Raw genomic sequence first — 11,637 nt, 5'->3', positions numbered from 1 at the left:
TTTCCCTAAGAATTGCTGCAGCTATTCGTGGGCATTTGTTGTTCCATATGAATTTCAGGAGTGCTTGATCTATTTCTTTGAAGAATTTCGTGGGTATGCTTATAGGGATCGCATTGAATCTGTATAATGCTTTGGGGAGTATTGCCATTTTGACAATGTTAATTCCTCCTATCCATGAGAAAATGCTCTACATACTAATCATCAGGGAGATGCAGATCAAAACAACAATGAGATACCATCTCACACAACAGAGTCTGGCCCACATCCAAAAGAACAAAAGCAACTGGTGTTGGTGTGGATGTGGCAAGAGAAGGACTCTCCTGCTGGTGGGAATGCTGACTGGTTCAGCCCTTTTGGAAAACAGTATGGCTGATTCTCAAAAAATTAGAAATTGAGCTCACATTTGACCCAGCAATACCTCTCCTGGGAATATTTCCCAGAAAGACAAAAAATACAGTCAAAATGACATCTGCACTTCTATGTTCATTGCTGCACTGTTCACATAGCCACATTCTGGAAAAAACCCTAGTGCCCAAGAACAGATGACTGGTTAGAGAAACCTTGGTACATCTACACAATGGAGTACTATGCAGCTGTTAGAAAAGATGAAGTCATGAAATTTACATACAAGTGATACTACATGGAAAGTATCAAAAGCAAAATGAGTTAGGAATAGAGGGACAGACATAGAAAGATTGCATTCATCTGAGGAATACAAAGTAACAAAATAGGAGATGAACATCCAAGAACAGTTGAGATAAGTACCAGGAGGTTCACTCCATGGCTTGAAGGCCAGCCACACATGTTGGGGGAGAAGGCAGCTCAGATAGACAACGAAACACCAAGTAAAGGGTGTTGGGAGAATCCTCCCAGGATGGAAGACGCATGCTGAAAGTAGACTGTAGACCAAACATGATTGTACTCAATGCCTCTTTTGCAAACCTCAGCACCCAGAAGAAGAGACAGAACAAAAGGGAATGCCCTGCCACAAAGGCAGGATGGGATGGGGGGATGGAGGAGTGGGAGGGATACTGGGATCACTGGTTGTGGAGAAAGGGCACTGGTGGAGGGATGGGTACTTGATCATTATATAACTGAAACCCAAGCACGAAAACTTGTAAGTCTACAGTTGTATCTCATTGTGTTTCACTAATAAAAATTTAAAAAAACAAAAAGAAAAAGAAAAACACTTAGAGACAAGAGACACAGATCCTCTTGGATCTTGTCTAGAATTAGAATAAAAATGTATAAAAGCAAATTAAAGTAAAATAAACTCTACTTATGATTATGAAATAAAATAGTAATAAAAATGAACTCCAATCATCTAAAATCTTCTATATTGATCATAATAATTATTTACCCCCAGTTTTTGTCTAATCTCTCACATTTTTTTATGTAGTAGTACTGCTACTTATTCAGCCACTGATGATTAGCTGATTAAATTGGGCATGAACTCCACCTTACTATTTTTTTCCATTTTTTATAATTTTATTTATTGGATCACTGTGAGAGCAGTTACAAATCTTTCGGGTTTAAGTCTTGTTCATACAATGAAACACCCATACCTTCACCAGTGCCCATTATCCACCCCAAAAAAACCCAGTGTACCCCCATCCCACAACCTCCCCCTACCTGTGGGGCAGATGATTTACGCATTATTCTCTCTCTCTACTTTGATTACATTCAATATTTTGACACCAGACCCACCGTTATTATTTGGGATTTTATCCCAACAGTCAGATCTGCTGAAAAGGCAACAGTAGACAATTTGTTTTCTATTGTGGGTTATGAATAGCATATGATGTCAGGTGGTTGCAATAGTGGCTGCATATTTTGAAATTCCGAAATTTTAACAATTAAATCTGGAGGGATTTCTGCCATAACCTGCTGGGTTTCAAGATTTCTTCCTGAGTCTCTTGGATCATGGCCATTAAGCAGCTTGATCAGGAATCAGAAAGGCTGTTAGTGGGTGGCAACTCGGAGTCTCATTTGGATGGGGAGGAAAGGGCCAGCTCCACCCCAATTCCGTGAGGCCCCCGCCTCTCTCATCACTGAGGGCCAAAACCTGAATGTCCCATGGCCTCTGGAAGATGGCAGCCACCGAGCCTCCAAGGGGGAGCAGACGGAGGGACAGCACACTTAACCCCCTGGGGTGGCCTGGTGACAGTAAACTACTGCAGGTTTCGAACGTATTCCTGCCAAAAGCCGCTGAGTTTCAAGATTTGTTTCTGAGTCTCTGGGATCATGGCCATTAAGCAGCTTGATCAGGAGCCGAGAGGCCGTTCCTGGGTGACGACTCTGGGTCTTGTTGGGACAGGGAGGAAAGGGCTGGCTCCAACCCCATCCCTTGAGGCCCCATGTGTCTTGTCACTGCAGGCCCAAATCTGACTGTCCAGTGGCCTCTGGAGGATGTTGTCCACCGGGCTGCCAGGGGGAACAGACCGAGGCACGAAACCTATTCCCACTTGGGGTATCCCAGCACCGGTAACCTATTGCAGGGACTAAACGCATTTCTGACAAAAGCCACTGGGTTTCATGATTTGTTTCTGAGTCTCTGGGATCCTGGCCATTAAATGGCTTGATCAGGAGCCAGAGAGGCCGTTCATTGGTGGTGACTTGGGGTCTTGCTGGGGTGGGGAGGAAAGGACTGGCTCTATACCCATCCTATGAGGCCCTGCGTGTCTTGTCACTGCAGGTCCAAACTTGATTGTCCAATGGCCTCTGGCAGATGGTGGCCACCCAGCCACCAAGGGGGAGGGGGCAGAAGACAGCACCCTTTCCCCCCTGGGGTGGCCCAGCGATAGTAACCTACTGCAGGGTCCAGACGCATTTCTGCCAAAAGCCATTGTGTTTCGAGATTTGTTTCTGAGTCTCTGGGATCATGGCCATTTAGCAGCTTGATCAGGAGTCAGTGATGCCTTTTGTGGGAGGCGATTCGGGGTCTCATTGGGACGGGGAGGAAAGGGCCGGCTCCATCCCCATCTCATGAGACCCCACGTGTCTCCTCATTGTGGGCCCAAACCTAATTGTCCAGTGGCTTCTGGGGGATGGTGGCCACCGGGCTGCCAGTGGGAACAGGCCAATGCACGAAACCTATTCCCACTTGGAGTAACCCAGCGCTTGCAACCCACCACAGGGACTGGACACATTTCTGACAAAAGTGGTTGGTTTTCAAGACTTGTCTCTGAGTCTCTGGGATCATGGCCATTAAGCAATTCGATCAAGAACCAGAGAGGACATGCCTCCAATCATATAGCTGAGCTGGAGTTGGTTGTGGGTGTGTCTCCCACATACCTAACTTTTGGCCATTTACTTTCTTGGTAAACTTTACCCCAAGTTTTGGGGTCTGACCTTTTGGGGTCTGACCAAAGGCACAGCAACAATTTTGGGGTATCTAGAAGTCTGAAGGTGACATCAGGCTCCTGATGCGCTTGTCTCACAGGTACAGATTGACCTGCTGGTGGCACCATAGCCCCAATCTCTCACATTTTTATTTCCCGTTTTTTTTCTCTGTTGGTCTGTTTTAGTTTTTTGGGCCACACCAAGCTATGCTCTGGCCTTACTCCTGTCTCTGTGCTCAGGAGATCACTCCTCATAGGGCTCTACTTCTGTCCTATATCTGTAGTTTTTAGTTTACTTCTTATTTAAACATCCTTAATACAAGTCTCTTTAAAGTACTTTGAATATTTATAAAATTACTATTATTTAAATATTAAAGATCAACAATGAGCCATGAGCCTTGTACTTAAATTTTCACTTGATCTTCACAACACATGCTACCTTTATTCTGTTCATTTTACATATAGGCACAAAATTCTAGAGAGTAGCCTTTCAAAGCCAAAAGTATAGAGTTGTGTTAAGAAAGTTCCTTTGAATACTGTTAACAACAAAGCAAATTGTTTAACAAGTCTCTAAAATCACACAGCCAAATTATATGTATAAATGAATGATGAATGACAAACTGGAACAAATAATGAGGTCAAGAATATCTTCCCGGAAGCGTTCAGCATAAGAGAAGGAACACATGGAGGGTGCGGGATCCCGGAGGAAAAAAAAAAAAAGAAAAAACAGGTTCCAAAAAGAGCCGAGAGCACCGGCAAGTTCCAGATGGAGTAGGTGCCGCATCCCGCCTCCCCCAGATGGAACCCCGGTGACCAGAAGCCTCTACAAACACAGCTCGAGTATGCGGGAACAAGGACTTTTTCTCAAATCTGCCGGACTACACCTCCCAGGTAACCTCTGATTCCGGAAGTCACACCCACAGCCCGCCCCCCAGCGCCATCTTTGAAGCGTTCAGCATAAGAGAAGGAACACATGGAGGGTGCGGGATCCCGGAGGAAAAAAAAAAGAAAAAACAGGTTCCAAAAAGAGCCGAGAGCACCGGCAAGTTCCAGATGGAGTAGGTGCCGCATCCCGCCTCCCCCAGATGGAACCCCAGATGGACATCTCTCTATATACAAAGTGATAAATGAGAAGTAAACGACCCAATCTTTCTCCCTGAAAATCAGAGTTAAGTTTGGAGCACGGCCACACCCCCAGAAACACAAGGACTTAATGCAGAACCCAGCAGCTTAGAGCAGAAAAGTGAACGGACGATGAGTTAACCCAGGCCATCATTTCTGCCCAGAGGGGAAAGGGTGTTGCCCCATTCGCCCTCTCTTCTCTGGAAAGAAGGATGGCGGCCGCATGGGAGCCTTGTGGACAGCAGGTATGAGCTGGGGGTATGGGGGGCGACTAAAACCTTACGAGAAGGGGGGCGATCCGGTCCGTCCTTCACGCCCTACCGAGGTCACCAGTTGCCCCACACGAGCGGCTCTCCAGCACGGCCACAGCCCCAGAAGCACAAGGGCTTAATGCAGCACCCAGCAGCTTGGAGCAGAAAAGTGAAAGGACTATGCGTTAATCCAGGTCATCAAGTCTGCTGGAGGGGAAAGGGTGTTGCCCCATTCGCCCTCTCTTCTCTGGAAAGAAGGATGGCGGCCGCATGGGAGCCGTGTGGACGGCAGGTATGAGCCGGGGGTGTGGGGGCGACTAAAACCTCATGGGAAGGGGAGCGTTCTGGTCCGTCCTTCACGCCCTACCGAGGTCACCAGTTGCCCCCCACGAGCGGCTCTCCAGCACGGCCACAGCCCCAGAAGCACAAGGGCTTAATGCAGAACCCAGCAGCTTAGAGCAGAAAAGTGAAAGGACTATGCGTTAATCCAGGCAATCATTTCTGCCCAGAGGGGAAAGGGTGTTGCTCCCTTCCGCCCTCCTCCCTCTGGAAAGAAAGATGGCGGCCACATGGGAGCCTTGTGGACAGCAGGTATGAGCCGGGGGAGTGGGGGCGACTAAAACCTCATGGGTCGGGGGGCGTTCCGTTCCGTCCTTCACGCCCTACCGAGGTCACCAGTCGCCCCCCGCGAGCGGCTCTCCAGCACGGCCATGGCCCCAGAAGCACAAGGACTTAATGCAGAACCCAGCAGCTTGGAGCAGAAAAGTGAACGGACTATGCGTTGATCCAGCCCATCAAGTCTGCCGGAGGGGAAAGGGTGTTGCCCCATTAGCCCTCTCCTCTCTGGAAAGAAAGATGGCGGCCACATGGGAGCCTTGTGGACAGCAGGTATGAGCCGGGAGTGTAGGGGCGACTAAAACCTCATGGGAAGGGGGGCGTTTCGCTCCGCCCTTCACGCCCTACCGAGGCCACCGGTTGCCCCCCGCGAGCGGCTCTCCAGCATGGCCACGACTCCAGAACACAGAAACCAATTTCTTAACTATCTGACTTTCAGTAGAAATACTTCCAGGGTCAATAGGTAAAATAGCAGAAATCCAAAACCAACATTTAATTCTTGAACCCAGCTGTAGAAAGGAAATCACTTCACAATGCTTTTTCAGCATGTCTGATTTGGGGGGGGGGGGGTAAACTCTAAATAATAGTGGTGAATCTTTTATTGAAACAATGAATCTAATCAAAGCAGATAGAGTGTTAACTAGAATTCATCTGCCTCACAGGGACGGGGAGGGGTGGGGGGTGGGGTTTTATTGGGGTTCTTCATGGTAAAAAATAAGTATTGGTAAAGGGAAATGTGTTTGATATTTGTACGACTGAGACATAAACCTGAAAGCTTTGTAACCTTTCCCACAGTGATTCAATAAATAAATAAATAAATAAATAAATAAAAATTGTCAAAAAAAAAAAAAGAATATCTTCCCATCTATTACCACTCTCCCCCTAGCCCCACACTAACAACTCATGATCAGATCCTTTTTAACTTTGCCTACTAAAGAAAAAAGAATTTAAATGTTGCTGATGAATCTGGAAGCAATTTACATAATAGGGCTACATCATTTGTCTTGTTAGTCCAATTATTGTTGCAGACTACTGCCATATGCAAGATTACGCCCATTCCATTCAACTATAAGGGTTCACAGTACTGAGATGCAGGTACAGATTTCAAGACTAAAACAGAAGAGTACAAGAAGTTTCATTTTGCAAACCTGCCATGAAATTTCTGAATAGCACATAAAGATGCTGCTGTTTTGGAGGAGTTGTATTTCGAGAGGATTACAAAAAAAGAAAAAAGAACAAAATGTATCTTAGTTCATCTATTTTGCAGGAAGCTCTAAATTTGATGCCGTTCTCATATGTGTTAATAAATTTTATTTTGATTTTTTTGTAATAGTAAGCAATTTAATGGAAATTGTTTGACTTGCCTTTCTTTAAACAATAAAAAGACACTGATCATAACCACATTTAAAAATATTAGTTTTGAGACAAGAAAGAGTAATGGTTAAGGTATTTGCATTATACATGCCAACCCCAGTTCTATCCATGGCACAGTATATGGTCCTCCAGACACCACCTGGAGTGACCAATCAGCACAAAAACAGGAGTAAACCCTATCACTACTGGTGTGACCAAACCCTTCCTCCACTTATACTGTGTCAACTTCCAAATTTTACACAGTCATATAAATGTAATCTTTCTATAAACTAATTTTAAAGTAACAGAATATTTTTCTAACAGGAAATATATTCTCATTTATTTATATTATCAATGAGTATAACTATTATAGCTCAAGAAATTCTCCTTTTTCCAACTCCAAATAATATGATAGTGGAATATTTGGATTTTTTTAAATTGAATAAGAATTATCTCTTATTACAGGTAATTAGTTTCAAGAGTCCAATTAATATTATTTAATTTAGTTACTTTGAATAATTTGTACTTGAAGTTATTGATGATAAGAAATTCAGGATTATGTGTTAAAATATTGAACCTTACAATGATTTATATCTATATGCATGAATTTTAATATTTCATATATACAAGAAACAAAAACTTTATCCATGAATATACAATATTGATATTAACCTTTTCTTATTCCTGTTGAAATGAAATTCTGATTTTAGAAATTCTCAATTTAAGAGAACCAATTTTAATCAAAAAATTTTCATCCAATATTTTTTCTTTAAAATCAACATGCTTTAGTTCACAATGCATAGCCTAATAGAGTGAAATAATTGAACAATAAGATAGACAAGAATCCATATTTGGGGGGCTAGGGGAAAGTGCACCAGGTAGGGAACTTGCCTTTCCAAGTTAGGTTTTATTCCAGGTATCCCATAGTGTCCCCTGAACATGCCAGTAATGATCCCTGAGCTCAGAACCAGAAGTAAGACCTGAGCAGGCCGAGAGTGGCCAAAAAAAAAAAAACCCAAAAAATAATTCTTATTTCATGGTGCAAAACTATATTAGATACACAAACTGATGATGTACTGTCATTGCTGTTCTTAAAGATAGTGATGTTCAGTCATCATTGTTCTTGAATACTTTGTGATATTTATGACTGTGTTAAATTTGTGTGTGTGTGTGTGTGTATGTGCACTCGTGTGTGCTCACATACCGGCGTGTTTGTACATCAGTCTCTAAATTTAGATTCTTTTATAAATTTATAATGTCAATGAGCTTTCTAAAGTAACATTATCTAATAAATAATTTAAGTTAGAGTAATAGGACTAATAATTTACCTTGCATTTAAAGATCTGTACATACAACTTTATATCACTTTCTTTAAATTTGATGAGGTAGGAACAGACTCTGAACCAGGAAAGTATTTATGATGATAATTTGATTATCGGATAATCTTATCCAAAAAATTCAAAGCAATAAATGTATCTTCCAGGCCGCTAATTCTTAACAACTGACCATATCTTTTTCTATAGACAGTGATTGAACTCACTATCTCACTGACAGTGTATGCAAATTTCTTTTTTCCACATCCTAAGCAACAGTTAGTGTTGCTTCCAGTCTTTTTGATAAGTGATCTTGATAGAATTGAGGTTGATATGGTAGCTGGGTAATGTGGGGTAGACCGGAGGGAACAATGCTTCCATCTGTCTGTTCTATCTACTTTGGACAACCTTACTCAAGGAAATGCTTGGCTTAGATGAGGATTTGTAATAAGGGCTGCGAACACCTTTTTTTCACTGCCCATCAGCCCTACCAGGGAGCTGAAAAGCTGTGTCTTAAAAATTAGAAATTGAGCTCCCATTTGACCCAGCGATACCACTCCTGGGAATATATTCCAGAGAGGCAAAAATGTGTAGCCGAAGTGACATCTGCACTTGATTGTTCATTGCAGCACTCTTTACAGTAGCCAGAAACTGGAAGAGACCTGAGTGCCCAAGAACAGATGACTGGTTAAAGAAACTTTGGTACATCTGCACAATGGAGTACTATGTAGCTCTTAGAAAAGATGAAGTCATGAAATTTACATACAAGTGGTACAATATGGAAAGTATCATGCTAAGCGAAATGAGTCAGAAAGAGAGGGATAGACATAGAAAGATTGCATTCATCTGGGGGATATAAAATAACAAAATATGAGATTAATCCAAGAATAGCTGAGATCAACACCAGGAGGATTACTCCATAGCTTAGAGGCCAGACGGGTATTCTAGGGGAAAGGACAGTTCAGATGGAGAAGGGAACACCAAATGGAGGGTGTTTGGAGGATCCTCCCAGGAGGGGAGATGCAGGTTGAAAATAGACTGGACTGAACATGTTTGCCACTCAATGCCTCTTTTGCTGATCACAACACCCAAAAGGAGAGAGAGAACAAAAGGGAATGCCCTGCCACAGTGGCAGAGGGGGATGGGGGGATGGGGGGGATGGGGGGGAGGGATATTATCCTGGTGGTGGAAAATGGGCACTGGTGGAGGGATGGGTATTTGATCATGGTATGACCGAAATCCAAGCACAAAAATTTGTAAATCTACAACTGTACCTCATGGTGTTTCACTAATAATAAAAAAAAATAATAATAAAAGAAAAGCTGTGTCTTATTTTTCATGCTGTAGATGATCCCTGACACCTAATTTTTCAGGAGTTGTGGGCTCAGACTGGAATTGCTCTTTGCAGGAAAAGTAAATTAGTCCTAAAGTTAATTTTACCCAGACTTTGTGGCCCATAGCTTTATAGTACAGGGGGAAAAACAAAACAAAACAAAACAAAAGGAGAAGGGAAAACAGTGAAGCAAGATAGTTTGTTTTTAGTTCGTTTTGCTGTTATTGGGTTATTTATTTATTTATTGCTTTTATGGGGGCAATACCCAGTGGGACTCAGGGCTCACACCCGTCAGACTCAGGGAACCATATATAGGGTGTACCAGGCATCAAATTCCATCAGCTGCATGCAAGACAAAAGCTCCACCCTCTATTATCTCTTTCAGGCTCAGATAGTTTTTATTGAATGAAACTTAATTAGAAAGATGAGAGGGTGGTGGTGTAAGCAAAGGAATGAGTGTTCAAAACAGAACATGAGCTTAGAAGGGCGAGCAAGCAGAAAGACAGAAGTAGGGAAGAGAGACACGTGATCGGTGAAGAAGAAAGGCATGAAGCACAAATCCACAACGAGGTTTATTTGTTTGCGGTCTGTGGCCACACCCAACCGTGTGCACGGCGACTTCTGGTGGGCTCAGGAACCAGTTGAGTTGGCAGAGCGGAGGTGGAGTGAGATATCTAAACCCAGTTGGCTGCGGGCAAGGCAAAAGAGCATGTTTTATGTAATTCGTCCAAACATTTTTCCCCCCTCTGGAGTTTTCTGCATACATAAACCTTAATCTGTACTTAGTCACAGGAAAAGCCTGGTGGTCTTTTAATAGTCTCTGAAATTCTTCTATAGCTATTCCTTCCCAGAGGTGTTGAGCTTTCTCTGGGTGGGGCTTTGGATTCCAGCATTTGGAAATCTCCAAAGATTTGCTCTTCCCAGAACTCAAGATTCACATATCTAAAGGATGACCTCTTGGTGACTCTGGGCTACTTCAGGCTACTTTTTTAGTTTTATTCTCTCCCCAAAGTACATTATCTGGGCCCTTCTCCCAATCTGCCTGCAACATGATTTTGATTTTCATTTTCCTACTACTAAGCACATCCTATACGTGCATCTTCTTTGAAGAACAGTCTATTCAGGTCTTGTGTCCATTTTTAAAAATTGAATTGTTTGAGTTTTTATGTAATTTTTTTGTCAAACCTTCTCAGTTATATGACGTTTATTTTCTCCTAATTGTTCTGCTGTCTTTTTTTGATTTGTAGTTCCTTTCACTTTGCAACTTTAATTTTTCTTTTTTTTTGCATTTTTAAAAAACATTATTCCTGCTTTTATCTCTTAGTCAATCTCCAAATACATCTTAATGAATGTTGAGGCTCTAGTCTTTATTCTCTTTAGTGTGTTTTATGGTGTGGGGTCTAAGTCTTTATTTCATTCCAAGTTAATTTTTGTTCATGATGTTAATTAGTAACTACTGTGCTCGCTTCGGCAGCACATATACTAAAATTGGAACGATACAGAGAAGATTAGCATGGCCCCTGCGCAAGGATGACACGCAAATTCGTGAAGCGTTCCATATTTTTAAGCTGAACGGCTCCAATTCCAACAGGTACAGCCCGCCCCCGAGGGCCTGGGTTCCTCTCTGGGCACGCGCAGCTAGAAACAGCCCCGAGACAGCCGGTTTTCAACCCCTGAGCCACGTGGGACGGGCACAGAGGCCCAGCTCTGGGCAACAAAGCTGAACGGCTCCAATTCCAACAGGTACAGCCCGCCCCCAAGGGCCTGGGTTCCTCTCTGGGCACGCGCAGCTAGAAACAGCCCCGAGACAGCCGGTTTTCAACCCCTGAGCCGCGTGGGACGGGCACAGAGGCCCAGCTCTGGGCAACAAAGCTGAACGGCTCCAATTCCAACAGGTACAGCCCGCCCCCAAGGGCCTGGGTTCCTCTCTGGGCACGCGCAGCTAGAAACAGCCCCGAGACAGCCGGTTTTCAACCCCTGAGCCGCGTGGGACGGGCACAGAGGCCCAGCTCTGGGCAACAAAGCTGAACGGCTCCAATTCCAACAGGTACAGCCCGCCCCCAAGGGCCTGGGTTCCTCTCTGGGCACGCGCAGCTAGAAACAGCCCCGAGACAGCCGGTTTTCAACCCCTGAGCCGCGTGGGACGGGCACAGAGGCCCAGCTCTGGGCAACAAAGCTGAACGGCTCCAATTCCAACAGGTACAGCCCGCCCCCAAGGGCCTGGGTTCCTCTCTGGGCACGCGCAGCTAGAAACAGCCCCGAGACAGCCGGTTTTCAACCCCTGAGCCGCGTGGGACGGGCACAGAGGC

At 44.1% G+C, this 11,637-nt stretch overlaps 1 non-coding gene across 1 annotated transcript; it reads left to right on the top strand.

Annotated features, from left to right (window-relative positions):
* Window positions 1-10,786: 10,786 nt before the first annotated feature.
* On the top strand, window positions 10,787-10,893 carry LOC130019589 (U6 spliceosomal RNA). Its single transcript, XR_008791875.1, has one exon. It is a non-coding gene; the product is annotated as a U6 spliceosomal RNA (small nuclear RNA).
* Window positions 10,894-11,637: the final 744 nt, after the last annotated feature.

Source organism: Sorex fumeus, unplaced genomic scaffold, assembly GCF_029834395.1.
Source record: "Sorex fumeus unplaced genomic scaffold, SorFum_2.1 ptg000008l, whole genome shotgun sequence".
Lineage (NCBI taxonomy): Eukaryota > Metazoa > Chordata > Mammalia > Eulipotyphla > Soricidae > Sorex > Sorex fumeus.
The sequence above is the reverse complement of the archived record's forward strand: the minus strand, read 5'-3'. Positions and strand labels throughout refer to the sequence as shown.